Below are 15,187 nucleotides of genomic sequence, written 5' to 3'. Positions count from 1 at the left end.
TGTCCTCTGTGGTCTCTGGAGATTATTGCAGTCAGGTCCCTAGATGTGCTTTAAATTAGAAAGCCACAGCTTTTTTTTTTTTTTTTTTTTATCTTTACGGAGGTATAATTGCTTTACATTGTTGTGTTAGTTGCTGCTGTATAGCAAAGTGAATCAGCTATATGTATACATATATCCGCATATCCCCTCCCTCTTGCCTATCCCTCCCACCGTCCCTATCCTACCCCTCTAGGTGGTCACATAGCATGGAGCTGATCTCCCTGTGCTATGTGGCTGCTTGCCACTAGCTATCTATTTTACATTTGGTAGTGTATATATGTCCATGCCACTCTCTCACTTCATCCCAGCTTACCCTTCCCCCTCACCGTGTTATCAAGTCCATTCTCTACGTCTGTATCTTTATTCCTGTCCTGCCCCTAGGTTTTTCAGAACCTCTTTTTTTTTTTCTTTTAGATTCCATATATATATGTTAGCATACAATATACCACATCTTCTTTATCCATTCGTCTGTTGATGGGCATTTAGGTTGCTTCCATGACCTGGCTATTGTAAATAGTGCTGCAATGAACATTGGGAGTGCATGTGTCTTTTGGAATTATGGTTTCTCTGGGTATATGCCCAGTAGTGGGATTGCTGGGTCATATGGTAATTCTATTTTTAGTTTTTTAAGGAACTTCCATACTGTTCTCCATAGTGACTGTATCAATTTACATTCCCACCAACAGTGCAAGAGGGTTCCCTTTTCTCCACACCCTCTCTAGCATTTGTTGTTTGTAGATTTTCTGATGATGCCCATTCTAACGGATGTGAGGTGATACCTCATTGTAGTTTTGATTTGCATTTCTCTCATAATTAGTGATGTTGAGCAGATTTTCATGTGCCTCTTGGCCATCTGTATGTCTTCTTTTGGAGAAATGTCTATTTAGTTCTTCTGCCCATTTGTTGATTGGGTTGTTTGTTTTTGTGATATTGAGCTGCATGAGCTGTTTATATATTTTAGAGATTAATCCTTTGTCTGTTGATTCATTTGCAAATATTTTCTCCCATTCTGAGGGTTGTCTTTTTGTCTTGTTTATAGTCTCCTTTGCTGTGCAAAAGCTTTTAAGTTTCATTAGGTCCCATTTGTTTATTTTTGTTTTTATTTCCATTACTCTAGGAGGTGGGTCAAAAAAGATCTTGCTGTGATTTATGTCAAAGAGTGTTCTTCCTATGTTTTCCTCTAAGAGTTTTATAGTGTCGGGTCTTACATTTAGGTCTTTAATCCATTTTGAGTTTATTTTTGTGTATGGTGTTAGGGAGTGTTCTAATTTCATTCTTTTACACGTAGCTGTCCAGTTTTCCCAGCACCACTTATTGAAGAGACTGTCTTTTCTCCATTGTATATCCTTGCCTCCTTTGTCATAGATTAGTTGACCATAGGTGTGTGGGTTTATCTCTGGGCTTTCTATTCTGTTCCATTGATCTACATTTCTGTTTTTGGGTCAGTACCATGTTGTCTTGATTACTGTAGCTTTGTAGTATAGTCTGAAGTCAAGGAGTCTGATTCCTCCAGCTCCATTTTTTTCCCCTCAAGATTGCTTTGGCTATTCAGGGTCTTTCGTTGTCTCCATACTAATTTTAAGATTTTTTGTTCCAGTTCTGTAAAAAATGCCATTGGTAATTTGATAGGGATTGCATTGGATCTGTAGATTGCTTTGGGTAGTATAGTCATTTTCGCAATACTGATTCTTCTAATCCACAAGCATGGTATATCTCTCCAACTGTTTGTGTCATCTTTGATTTCTTTCATCAGTGTCTTATAGTTTTCTGAGTACAGGTCTTCTACCTCCTTAGGTAGGTTTATTCCTAGGTATATTATTCTTTTTGTTGCAATGGTGAATGGGATTGTTTCCTTAATTTCTCTTTCTGATTTTTGGTTGTTAGTATATAGGAATGCAAGAGATTTCTGTGCATTAATTTTGTATCCTGCTACTTTACCAAATTCATTGATTAGCTCTAGTAGTTTTCTGGTGGCATCTTTAGGATTATCTATGTATAGTGTCATGTCATCTGCAAACAGTGACAGTTTTACTTCTTCTTTTCCAATTTGTATTCCTTTTATTTCTTTTTATTCTCTGATTGCTATGGCTAGGACTTCCAAAACTCTGTTGAATAATAGTGGTGAGAGTGGACATCCTTGTCTTATTCCTGATCTTAGAGGAAATGCTTTCAGTTTTTCACCACTGAGAATGATGTTTGCTGTGGGCTTGTCGTATATGACCTTTATTATGTTGAGGTAGGTTCCCTCTATGCCCACTTTCTGGAGAGTTTTTATCATAAATCGGTGTTGAATTTTGTCAAAGGCTTTTTCTGCATCTATTGAGATGATCATATGGTTTTTAATTCTTCAATTTGTTAATATGGTGTATCACATTGATTGTTTTGCATGTATTGAAGAATCCTTGCACCCCTGGGATAAATCCCACTTGATCATGGTGTATGATCCTTTTAATGTGCTGTTGGATTCTGTTTGCTAGTATTTTGTTGAGGAATTTTGCATCTATATTCATCAGTGATATTGGTCTGTTATTTTCTTTTTTGTAGTATCTTTGTCTGGTTTTGGTATCAGGGTGATGATGGCCTCATAGGGTGAGTTTGGAAGTGTTCCTTCCTCTTCAATTTTTTGGAAGAGTTTGAGAAGGATGGGAGTTAGCTCTTCTCTAAATGTTTGATAGAATTCACCTGTGAAGCCATCTGGTCCTGGACTTTTGTTTGTTGGAAGATTTTTAATCACAGTTTCAATTTCATTACTTGTGATTGGTCTGTTCATGTTTTCTGTTTCTTCCTGGTTCAATCTTGGAAGGTTATACCTTTCTAAGAATTTGTCCATTTGTTCCAGGTTGTCCATTTTATTGGCATAGAGTTGCTTGTAGTAGTCTCTTATGATGCTTTGTATTTCTGCAGTGTCCATTGTAACTTCTCCTTTTTCGTTTCTAATTTTATTGATTTGAGTCTTCTCCCTCTTTTTCTTGATGAGTCTGGCGAAAGGTTTATCAATTTTGTTTATCTTTTTAAAGAACCAGCTTTTAGTTTTATTAATCTTTGCTCTTGTTTTCTTTGTTTCTATTTCATTTATTTCTGCTCTGATCTTTATGATTGCTTTCCTTCTACTAACTTTGGGTTTTGTTTGTTCTTCTTTCTCTAGTTCCTTTAGGTGTAAGGTTAGATTGTTTATTTGAGATTTTTCTTGTTTCTTGAGGTAGGACTGTATTGCTATAAACTTCCCTCTTAGAACTGCTTTTGCTGCATCCCATAGGTTTTGGGTTGTCATATTTTCATTGTCATTTACCTCTACGTATTTTTTGATTTCCCTTTGATTTCTTCAGTGATCTCTTGGTTATTTAGTAAAGTATTGTTTAGCCTCCATGTGTTTGTGCTTTTTACGTTTTTTTTCCCTGTAATTGATTTCTTTTTTCTTTTTTCAAATTTTTTATTTATTTTTGGTTGTGTTGGGTCTTCGTTGCTGTGTGCAGGCTTTCTCTAGTTGCGGTGAGTGGGGGCTACTCTTCGTTGTAGTGTGCAGGCTTCTCATTGTCGTTGCTTCTCTTGTTGTGGAGCACAGGCTCTAGGCACACAGGCTTCAGTAATTATGGCACCTGGGCTTAGTAGTTGTGGCTTGCAGGCTCCAGAGCTCTGTCTCAGTGGTTGTGGCGCACGGGCTTAGTTGCTCCGCGGCATGTGGGATCTTCCCAGGCCCAGGCTCGAACCCGGTGTCCCTTGTTTTGGCAGGCAGATTCTTAACCACTGTGCCACCAGGGAAGCCCCCGTGTAATTGATTTCTAACCTCATAGTGTTGTAGTTGGAAAAGATGCTTGATATGATTTCAGTTTTCTTAAATTTACCGAGGCTTGATTTGTGACCCAAGATTTGATCTATCCTGGAGAATGTTCTGTGTGCATTTGGGAAGAAAGTGTAATCTGCCATTTTCGGATGGAATGTCCTATAAACATCATTTAAATCTATCTGCTCCGTTGTGTCATTTAAAGCTTGTGTTTCCTTATTAATTTTCTTTCTGGATGATCTGTCCATTGGTGTAAGTGAGGTGGTAAAGTCCCCCACTATTATTGTGTTACTGTTGGTTTCCTCTTTTATAGCTGTTAGCATTTTCCTTATATATTGAGGTGCTCCTATGTTGGGTGCATATATATTTATAATTGTTATATCTTCTTCTTGGATTGATCCCTTAATCATTATGTAGTGCCCTTCCTTGTCTCTTGTAACATTCTTTATTTTAAAGCCTATTTTATCTGATATGAGCATTGCTACTTCAGCTTTCATTTGATTTCCATTTGCATGGAATATCTTTTTCCATCCCCTCACTTTCAGTCAGTATGTGTCCCTAGGTCTGAAGTGGGTCTCTTGTAGACAGCATATATATGAGTCTTGTTTTTGTATACATTTAGCGAGCCTGTGTCTTTTGGTTGGAGCCTTTAATCCATTCACATTTAAGGTAATTATCGATATGTATGTTCCTATGACCATTTTCTTAATTGTTTTGGGTTTGTTTTTGTAGGTCCTTTTCTTCTCTTGTGTTCCCCACTTAGAGAAGTTCCTTTAGCATTGGTTGTAGAGCTGGCTTGGTGATGCTGAATTCTCTTAGCTTTTGCTTGTCTGTAAAGCTTTTGATTTCTCCATTGAATCTGAATGAGATCCTTGCTGGGTAGAGTGATCTTGGTTGTAGGTTCTTCCCTTTCATCACTTTAAATATATCATGCCACTTGCTTCTGGCTTATAGAGTTTCTGCTGAGAAATCAGCTGTTAACCTAATGGGAGTTCCCTTGTATGTTATTTGTCATTTTTTCCTTGTTGCTTTTCATAATTTTTCTTTGTCTTTAATTTTTGTCAGTCTGATTACTGTGTCTCAGCATGTTTCTCCTTGGGTTTATCCTGCCTGAGACTCTCTGTGCTTCCTGGACTTGGGTGGCTATTTCCTTTCCCATGTTAGGGAAGTTTTCAACTATAATCTCTTCAAATATTTTCTCGGGTCCTTTCTCTCTCTCTTCTCCTTCTGGGACCCCTATAATGTGAATGTTGGTGTGTTTAATGTTGCTCCAGAGGTCTCTTAGGCTGTCTTCATTTCTTTTCATTCTTTTTTTTCTTTATTCTCTTCCGTGGCAGTGAATTCCACCATTCTGTCTTCCAGGTCAATTATCTGTTCTTCTGCCTCAGTTATTCTGCTATTGATTCCTTCTAGTGTATTTTTCATTTCAGGTATTGTATTTTTCATCTCTGTTTGTTTGTTCTTTAATTCTTCTAGGTGTTTGTTGTTTAGTTCTTCTAGGTCTTTGTTAAACATTTCTTGCATCTTCTCGATCTTTGCCTCCATTCTTATTCCGAGGTCCTGGATCATCTTCACTATCATTATTCTGAATTCTTTTTCTGGAAGGTTGCCTATCTCCACTTCATTTAGTTGTTTTTCTGGGGTTTTATCTTGTTCCTTCATCTGGTACATAGCCCTCTGCCTTTTCATTTTGTCTATGTTTCTGTGAATTTGGTTTTCATTCCACAGGCTGCAGGATTGGAGTTCTTCTTGCTTCTCCTGTCTCTGAAATTCATGATATGAACAAATTTTGTTGGTTTTGAAACACATATTATCAGCAGACTTTTTAATTTAAAATAAGAGGAAGAGCTTAAATTCATTAAAATATCTTTAGTGCTTGTAAATATTTGAATGATTTTAAAATGTTAAAAAATTTAATCATCTGCTGGTGCAAAGTTTCTCTTTGATGGTGACCAAGAATTCTAAAGAAATCATGGTTTAAAAAGCCTGTGTCAGAAAGTACATATAGTTAATTTATCCATAAAACCTTATATGACGAAATTATGTTCAAAGGAGCAAACTTAGATTTCACATTAAAAACCTGAAAAGATCTTATTTGGAAGTTTTAAGTATTTCAGTACTTATTGTCTTCCCTAATACTTTTAGTTTATTTTAAAATCATAAATATATAATACAAGGAAACTCTAAGGATTTTCCTCCAGATCTCCTCCAGTTTACCCCATTGTGCCATTTTCTCTGAGCACCATGGCATGACAATGTTGGGAAACAGTGATTTAAAGAAGAGTGCATCATATAGTTGTTGGCTACCTATCTTGTTGTCAAGTCTTCAGTGAGCTGGCTAGTATCTTGCCTTCATCAGCTTAACCCATTGCCAAGAATTCTTTATGTCTGTTCTTTGTATTATGAACAAATTTTGCTCTAAAGCTCTTAAGTTCTTGTAAATCAAAGTAGGTGTTAGGGTGTATGAATACAGAGATTGTGGATAGCAAATGTGAGTTTCTTAATTCATTCCAGCCTCAGCTCTACCCTTGGAAAAACAGCTCAAGCCACATGGCCCTTAGAGTGAAAGATCACTGCTGATCAAGAACAAAATCCTTCTCCCACTAGCTGTTTTTTCAGAGGCTCCTCTTGTAGTAAATGGAGGTGGTTGCCTTGCAACCAGAACTCAGAGCTCTCCTGGCCCTGAAAGAGATGGCATTTGGCTGTTGGCATATGCTTCCTTTCCAAAGTTACTAGAGTAACTTTGGGGCTTCTCCTTGGGGCTGGAGAAGTTGTGTGGTGGAAATTATAGGCATCTTTCTGCCTGAAGTAAATTACTTCATACTGGACTTCAAGCTCTTAGGCCCAACTTTTTAGGTTCTAAAATTGGTAAAAGTAAATTTAATAAATTACTATTTCTTATGACCAATAAACACTCAACCCTGGATTGCACGGTTTTATGATGACCTTAGCTCTGGGACTATGATATAGCAAAAAGGGCACAGCCTTTGAAACCAGGCAGGCTTAAGTTCAAATCCTAACTCTGTCACTAAGTAATTGGCCTTAACCTCTCTAAGTCTCAATTTCCCCACCTGTGTAATGGAAAAGTACTTTATAACTCATGTAATTGTGACACAAATTAAAATGGGAAAACATATGGCCAGCACCCAGTTTAATGCTTGGCACATAGTATTCAGTAAATGATGGATATTATTATTATTGTTATTATATCCTATAATTACATTCAAAAGGACAAATATTCAGACTAAGGTTGCTAGCAGCTTGAGTGAGGGATAGCTCATTTAACTTTTGTGCTCATTTCAGACTTAAATATTAATTACATCATCTCAGAACTAAGTCAGAACTACTTCTTTCTTCCCCCTCTTACCCTGAGGTGGGGATAAGAGGCAGTTGACTAACTTTCTGTGGGTTAAAAACTAAGTGGAGATTTTTAAAAATGAGAATGCTAATAGTGGTTCTCTCGGCTAGTGGAATCCCAGGTGCTTTTTTGTTTCTCCTTTTCACTTTTTCTGTATTATTCTGAAGTCTGTAAAAACTAACCTGTTTTCGTTTTGTAAACATAATCCAGAACAACCAAAGTAAATGAGTTTTACAATGTAAAGATTTCTTTTATTTCACTGAAAACTTGCACTGGCAGCTAGACACATCCCACCCCACTCCGCTGTCCCCAACCAGGAGTTGTGTGCTGCAAAAATCTCCGTCATCCCTCCATCCCTTGTTCCTTTCAGGTGGTGGCTGGAGCAGCCCTGATAATGGTGCTGGAAAGGTTTTCTCTTTTTCCTCCAGGCAGGAGGGAACACGATCTGCATGGCAGGCGATCAGTGAAAAGCAGCAGCAAAACAATACGGTCAATGTTAAAACATAAAGCAAAATAAAACAAAAAACCTAGTGCAGGTTTAAGAATCTGGGAGACCAACTAGAAAAGAGAGGAGAGGAAGCGGGAGGTGGGGTGGGGGTGGTGGAAGCAGGATGGATAAAACTACAGTTACAACAAGAAGGAAATGGAAAATAAATAAAGGAAATTCCTTAACCCAGAGTAAGCCCCTTGAGGGAGTTTCGTTAGAGTGGGTGGTGGGGGGATGGATACAACTCATATAGGACTGTATAATTTGTCGGGGATTTCTCTAAAATCAATTAAAAAAGAACAGCTTAGAAGAATTCAGATAGGACTCATTTGAGTTTACTTCCCTCTCTGGCCGTCTACACTTTCTGAATGTGTGGATTTATGAGTTTTAGATCATTTGTTTCCAGTCCCACTGAGGTAAATAGCTCAGTGCAGTTGGTGCACTTATGCCTGTTGTACAGAAGAATGCAGCTGATGAATTACTTCCTTTTATTTGTCTCTTGACCAGAAAAATGTATGGTTTTCTAGCAATTTGACTTTTAATCTGTAGCATTTTTCTTTTCATTTTCGTTGCAGGTGTAGTACAGTTGCAGGTTGTAATCCAGGGATGTACAACAGTCTGGTAGGGTGACCCAGAGGTTATAGATCGGTGTCGTGCAATATGGTAGCCACTAGCCACATGGGCTTTTAGCCCTTGACATGTGGCTAGTCCAAATTGAGATGTCCTAGAAGAGCACATCGGGTTTTGGAGACTTAGCATGAAAAAAGGAATGTAATCTATCTCATTAATAATTTTCACTTTGATTTATATGCTAAAATTATATTTTGGCTTTATTGGGATAAACAAGATATGTTAGTGTAATTAATTTCATCTGTTTTGTCTTACCTCTTACTTTTTAAATATGGCTACAAGAAAACTTAAAGTTGCATATGTGGCTCGCATTTGTGGCTTGCACTGTGTTTCTGTTGGATGGTGTTGAAGTAAGAGCAGGCACTCAGGAAGTTCAAGTCCTCGCACTGCTGTTTCCTGCCTCATGAGTTTGGGTAAATTATTAAAAATTTCTAAGCTTCAATGTCCAATACCCAGTTAAATGGGGGTAATAATACTTACCTCACAGGGTTGTGAGGAGTGTTAGCTGAAATAATTGTAATACCTGGCACATAATATGTGCTTGACAAATGTTAGTTCTCTTCCTTGTGCATTTTATTTACTGCTAGTAAATGTAGCCACGTTATTTACAAAGAGCTGTTTGGGATCAGGATAAAGTAGCCTCTACCTGTGTGGTACTTTTCATCCGAAAGGTTAAAGTGCTTGGCAAATATCAGTCACACGAGGTCTGAAAAGGGAAGACCCCATTTTTGGCTCTATGGAGAAGGAGACTGTGGCTGAGCTCTGTGCCTGCTGGCATCTCTGTATCATTCAGGCTGACCACTGTGATTGTTAGACATACTTGGAGGCCCTGGTTAGTGGTCTGTTAAGCTGCTGAAGTCCCTTAGGTTCTATTTTAAAGCCCCCAGATACGTTTCTGATCTTGCCAAATGGGCATACCTTCAGCTTCCTGTGCTAACAAGTAGAGTATTCCTGCAGGCATTTTAAAGCACACAGTTAAGAAACAGGGCCAGTCTCTTCACAAGCCATATTTCTTTTCCTCCTCCTTATTCATTTTCAGCCTTTGAAGAGTACAAGCATAAAGTATGGAGTTGGCTTGCCTTTTTGAGTGCTAAGCTACTATAACCCTTGGTTGTAGGTTATCCTTTTTTTTTTTTAACATCTTTATTGGAGTATAATTGCTTTACAATGATGTGTTAGTTTCTGCTTTAAAACAAAGTGAATCAGCTATACATATACATATATCCCTGTAGGTTATCTTTAAGGATGGCACTTTGTCAAAAATCAACCCCCATCAAGCACTTGTGAAAACACACCCTTCTGTACTGCCTGCCTGTCCTTCTCTACTTGCAAGCTCTCTGACCCCAGTTGCTAGAACCATGAAATGTGAATTTTTGGTGGCCCCCAAGGTGGCTTTTGCCCACAAAAGGCAATTCAAGGGACTTACTTTGGTTTTAAAACTAATATTCAATTTTTAAAGTTGCATTTGAAAACTTAGTTTTTCCTTTAATTTTAAAACTTAGCTTACAGATCTTACCACTCCATTTATTTCAATAAATTTTAACAATTACTCATAAGATGGCCTTTGAATAAGGTTTTAATTTACAAACTTAAACTCCTCCTTTTATTTACTTATTTTTAAAATTAAATACCTTGATTTTTATAACTATGTCAGTTGTCTGACTTAACAAAACTTTTCTGAAGATTTAAGTAATGCTTATAAATCTGTAAAATAAACTTATAAATATGCTGATTCCTAAGTTCTCTTAAATATTCTAATAGTGCACATAATTATAGTAAGATTTATATTTAAAAATCACAAGTCTATGTCAGTTACTCAATTAACAATTTTAAATTGAAATAACAAGGCTGACCCTATTGCTTTTTTAGGCCAAAAATTGCTTAAACATTACAAGAATGCTCAGACTCCGCCTAACTCTATTGGGGAAATGACCTTGGAAGTTGTAACAAGGTAGACAAATAAATGAGATATATCCAGAATTCAAAGGGGTATCATTTTAATATCCATTCAAGTTGTATGCTCCTAAGATGTAGGAAACATACGAAAAGAATGTAGGAGTACTACAAGGTTCTTTAAATGGAAAATATTTTTCTATAATGTACAAGACCTTCTCATGGACATTAATAGGGTAATAAAGGAATGTTATGAACAACTCTATGCCCACAAATTTGATACCTCAGAAGAAATGAAAGCTAGTTATTTGAAAGACACTAACTATCCAAACTCACAAAAAGAGAAACAGATAACCTAAATTGTCCTATATTTACTAAAGAAATTGAATCAACAATTAATAACCTTCCAAAAAAGAAAGCACCAGGCCCAGTGAATTCTACCAAATATTTAGGGAAGAAATGATACCAATTCTCCATAATCTTTTCTAGAAAAATAGAAGCATAGGGAACACTTCCTAATTCATTCTATGAAAGCAGAATTACCCTAATACCAAATCCAGGTAATGACACTACAAGAACAGAAAGCTACAAACCAATATCTCTGATGAACATAGATGTAAAAATCCTCAACAAAATGTTAGCAAAAATTCCCAGCAGGCTATTTTGTGGGCATCAATAAATTGATTCTTAAAGTTTATATGGAAAGGTAAAAGACCAAGCATAGCAAACATACTACTGAAGAAGAACAAAACTGGAGGAATTACACTATCTGATTTCAAGGTTTATTGTACTGTTACAATAATCAAGACAAGACATCATGGTACTGGCAAAAGGATAGCTATGGAGCAAAGCAGAGAACTCAAAACAGGCCCACACAAATATAGTCAACTGATCTTTGACAAAGGAGTTAAGGCAATTCAGAGGATAAAGGATATTCTTTATCTTTTCAACAAATGGTGCTGAACAATCAGAAGTTCATATGTTATAAAATGTGAACCAAGACACAGATCTTACATCTTTGAATAGCTGATTTTTAGCTGTGATTTTTTAGTGTGAAATTTTAATTAGTTTATAGTATTGGAACATTTAAGAGAACTTAAGATTCACCATATTTGTAAATTTAATTTATCAGATATATAAGAATTACTTAAAGTTCATAGGATAATTTGTTGGCTAAATATAATTGAAGTACTTTAAAAAGTAAATTGAATATATTAAATTTATAAATTTAATTTTAAATAGTTGAACATTAGAATCAATATCATCTAAAAGTTCTTAAGAGTGACTGCTAAAATTTGTTAGCATTACAAATATAGAAATATTTGTAAGCTAAACTTAAAAGTTTAGGGAATAATGAGGTTTATGTCTTTTTTTTAATCAAATCAGGTGCTCAGAATTGGGTCAACTGGAATCCTTGGCTCATGACACATTCTCATCATTGGTCAATGCCTGGTGTTTATTTGGTTGGTAATGTTAATAAATTTAACACATTTAATATTAGTTTTTAAAACCAAAGCAAACCTCTGAATAGTCCCTTCTTTATGCCAAAACTTTCTGTGAGCACACATTCATAGGATGGGGGTGGGATGTGTAAAGTGTCTAAGACGTGTTTTTATGTATCAAAATGACTGTTCAGAAATAGTAGCATTTAACTTGTTTATTAAAGGCAGGACATATGAGCAATAAAAAAAAACAGATAAAATGGGAAAACACTCTGCAGATGAGTCTCTATTATGAAAGGCCAAAGGATAAGAAATTTAAAATAAAGCGTTCTATATCTGGAATTAAATGGATAACTAATGCTTAGTTAGATCCAATGACCTAAAGTAACTGCCATATTTTATAACTAAAAATAAAGCAGTTTGCACAACAATTAACACTTTCAGTGATCCCAGTCAACGCTAGTTAATAATTTTCATCATTCTTCAATGAAGTAAGTGTTATCTTCATTTTAGATACATAACTGGAATCCTGCAAAGTTACTAGATGACTCCTGATACCTGTCTAAGTACTGTAGCGGGTGAGGTAGTATTCATGATATTTTGCTGAATCTACAAATAAGTTTTTGTTGCACAGGATGTCATTTCTTTTAACATCTTTATTGAGGTATAATTAACATACAATAAATTGCACATAGGTATAGTGTACAATTTGATATGTTTTAACATATATATACACACATATATGCACACACACACATATATATATATATGCTAAAACTGTCATCACAATCCATCAAGATAAATCCACTATCTTCAGAAGTTTTCTTGGGCCCTTTTGTAATATCTCCTTCATTCCCCTCATTCCCCAGCTAACCAATGATCTTTATGTCATTGCACTTATTAATTTGCACTTTCTAGAGTTTTATATAAATTGAAATACACGGTATGGGCTATTTTTGGTAATCTTCTTTCTTTCACTCAGAATAATGATTTTGAGATTTATTGATGCTGTTAATGTATAAGTAGTCCATTCCTTTTTATTGGTGAGTAATATTCCATTTTATGGTTATATTACAATTTGTTTATCCATTCACTTGTTTTTGTTTTTTTTAAACTAAATTTATTTATTTATTTATTTTTGACTGTGTTGGGTCTTCATTTCTGTGTGAGGGCTTTCTCCAGTTCCAGCAAGCAGGGGCCACTCTTCATCGCGGTGCACGGGCCTCTCACTGTCGTGGCCTCTCCCATTGTGGAGCACAGGCTCCAGATGCGCAGGCTCAGTAGTTGTGGCTCACGGGCCTAGCCGCTCTGCGGCATGTGGGATCTTCCCAGACCAGGGCTTGAACCCATGTCCCCTGCATTGGCAGGCAGATTCTTAACCACTGTGCCACCAGGGAAGCCCCTCCATTCACTTGTTGATGGACATTTGGGTTGTTTCTAATTTTTGGCTATTATAAAAAAAGCAGCTGTGAACATTTGTGTACAAGTCTCTGTGTGGACATATCCTTTTTTTTCCCTCTGTGGCAAATACCTATGAGCAGATTGGTTGGAAAATATGGTAAATGTATGTTTAACTTTTAAGAAATTGCCAAACTCTTTTCTAGAGTGACTGTACCATTTTACATTCACACCAACAGTGTATGAGAGTTGCAGTAGCTTCACCTCCTTGCCAGCCTTGGGTATGATCAGTCTTTTAAATTTTAGCCATTCTGATAGGTGTGGCATGGTACCTCGTTGAATTTTAATTTGCATTTTGCCAAAGACTAATGATGTTGAACATCTTTACATGTGCTTATTTGCCAATTGTGTATCTTATTTTGTGAAGTGTCTGTTCAAATCTTTTGCCTACTTTTAAATTGGGGTTTTTGTTTTTTATTATTGAGTTCTTTATATGTTCTTTATCAGATGTGTGATTTACAAATATTCTCTTTCAGTTTGTAGTTTGTCTTTTCATTCTCTTCAGTCTTTTAATAGCAGAAGTTTTAAAACTTTAATGAGTTTTATTTTATCATTTTTTTCTGTATGGGTTGTACATTTGTTATATTTAAGAAATCTTTGCCTATCCTAGTGTCACAAAGATTTTTCTCCAATGTTTTCTAATAGATGTTTTATAGTTTTAGGTTTTACATTTAGGTCTGTGTTTCATTTTGAGTTAATTTTTGTATATGATGCAAAGTATAGATAAAAGTTTATGTTTTTGTATATGGACATCCAATTGTTCCAGCACCATTTGTGGAAAAGTCTATCATTATCATCCACTAATTTGCTTTTGTAGCTTTGTCAATAATCAATTGTTCATATACGTGTGGATCTATTTCTCTACTCTCCAGTGATTTATCTGTTCTGCTGATTTATCTGCCTGTCTTTATGCTGATACCACACTGTATTGATAACTGTGACTTTATAATAAGTCTTGAAATCAAGGAATGGAAGTCCTCCAACACTGTTCTTCTTTTTCAAAGTTGCTTTAGCTATTCCAAATCCTTTGCATTTTCCATATGAATTTTAGAATTAGATTCTACAGAAAAGTTTGCTGTCACCCATTACAGAAAATTGGATTTTGATTGAAATTGCATTGAATCTATAGGTCAATTAGGAGAGAATTGAGATCCTAACAAAATTGCGTCTTCTGAGGTTGCTCACAAATCTACTTAATTAGACACAATGAAAGAGAATCCCACTGCCAAATGCTCTGTGTCGTGGAACTCCCACTTTTCCCTCAGGCAACATGTGGCATCTGATGTTCAGACTGAGTAAGACGTCAGTGCTGATTTGTATAGTAAATTCAACACCAGTAAAGCTTAATTCTTTGTCTTTTAAAAAAATAAAAATAAAAATCAACTTCTAATATTTTCTTCCCATACCTCAATGGATCAATACTGGGAACAATGTTCCCTGCTTAGGAGAACACTGGTAAATTCCTTTCTATCTCTAAGGTGCTACAAAAGAATACAACATTGCACCCTGTTCATCCCAGTGATCAAAATTTTATTGTGTTCTGTGACTACCGAACTTGGTCTCCAGGGGAGCAGCCACTTAGCTCTTAGCCTCTGTGACTTGGGGGAGAGAAGGGATAATAGCAGTTGGCAGCCTAGCTTGGCTAAGCGTTAGAAACAAAACACAGCTATTACTTCTTAGCCATATTGCTCTGATTGCTATTTGTTGATGAAAGCTGTGGGAAGAAATGGCAATGCATATAAACAGGAGAAATTTAGTCATAATTTATGCTTCTTTAGAAAATGCCAGCAGCAAAAATCACTACCAAAATATTCAAACCACCTATGACTAATCACACTAATCACAGGATGACCTGTGTTACCCTTGTGAGGTGGTAATCAAGCGCGTTAAAGACATTCCCCCTAATTTTGAGCATTTTAAAGCAATATGATGCCACGATTCAGATTTTCCTAGTGCAGGTGTCCACAGTGTTTCCAACTTTATGATATTTTGGAACCTGAACATTTTTCCCTCTAGGCATTGATGGCACACACTAAGTAGAACTAGCAAAGTGAGGCCTTGGGTTGCTAGGCAACCCTTAGAGTCACCCCTGGCTGGAT

This window comes from Balaenoptera ricei, chromosome 18 (genome assembly GCF_028023285.1).
Source record: "Balaenoptera ricei isolate mBalRic1 chromosome 18, mBalRic1.hap2, whole genome shotgun sequence".
Classification (NCBI taxonomy): Eukaryota; Metazoa; Chordata; class Mammalia; order Artiodactyla; family Balaenopteridae; genus Balaenoptera; species Balaenoptera ricei.
This window is presented reverse-complemented; position numbering follows the sequence as displayed.